This window comes from Otolemur garnettii, unplaced genomic scaffold (assembly GCF_000181295.1).
Source record: "Otolemur garnettii isolate 467f Iridium unplaced genomic scaffold, OtoGar3 scaffold00053, whole genome shotgun sequence".
Lineage (NCBI taxonomy): Eukaryota > Metazoa > Chordata > Mammalia > Primates > Galagidae > Otolemur > Otolemur garnettii.
This window is the reverse complement of record NW_003852448.1, coordinates 68441-69461: the sequence shown is the minus strand read 5'-3', so window position 1 is coordinate 69461 and position 1021 is coordinate 68441.

Below are 1021 nucleotides of genomic sequence, written 5' to 3'. Positions count from 1 at the left end.
AAAAAAAAAAATAGAATAAATAAAAATAAATATAGTGATAAAGTTAAAAAACTGCCAACTGGTGGCCATGCCTGTGGCTCAAGGAGTAGGCCGCTGGCCCCATATACTGGTGGTGGTGGGTTTGAGCCCTGGCCCCAAACTACAAAACAAAAACACTGCCAATTGGGAATACTGCACTTAGCAAAATTATCCTTCAACCATAAAGAGAAATAGACTTTCCCAGATAAAATCTGAGGAAATTTATCACTACCAGACTTGCCTTACAAGACATGTTACAGGGAGTTTCAATTTGAAGGGAAATGGTTCTAATGTGCACCAAGAATCATTTGAAGGTATAAAAGTTTCCAGTGAAAGTAAGTGCACAGACGAATTTGGAATATGCTAATTCTGTATTTGTGGTGTGTTAAACACTCATTTCTCTAGTGTGAAGACAAAAAGACAAATATATCAGAAATAATAACAACTATAGCAACTTGTTAAGTAATAGATAATAAAGAAACAGGTACACTGAGAAAACTGAAAGTTAAAATGTGAAGGGTATGGAGTTAAAAGGGTAAATTTATTAATGTTTTTATTTTTTATTTATAATAAAATTTAATTGTCTTCTCTTCAGAATGACTGGCTATAACTACAAGACCTTTTATGTAAGGCTCATGGCAACCACAAAGCAAAAATCTATAATAGATGCATTAAAATTAAAAGCAGTAAAGTTGTAGGATACAAAATCAAAACATAAAAATCAGTACCATTATATATACCATCAATATATAATGAAATCACTATGTTCAATAAGAATTATATATTTGTTAGATGAATAAATGAGTTAATTAACAAAACATTTCATTCATTCTTATTTATTATGTACTAAAAACTCAGTTAATTTCTTACATGCTGTAAGCAATGTAATCTTTGTTTCTCTATAAACTATGTTTCACAGTGTGCCCATTTTACAGTTTTGAAAATTGAGATATAGAGAGATTAAGTAAGTTGCCCATAGTTATCCCTACAATAAATGGTGAGA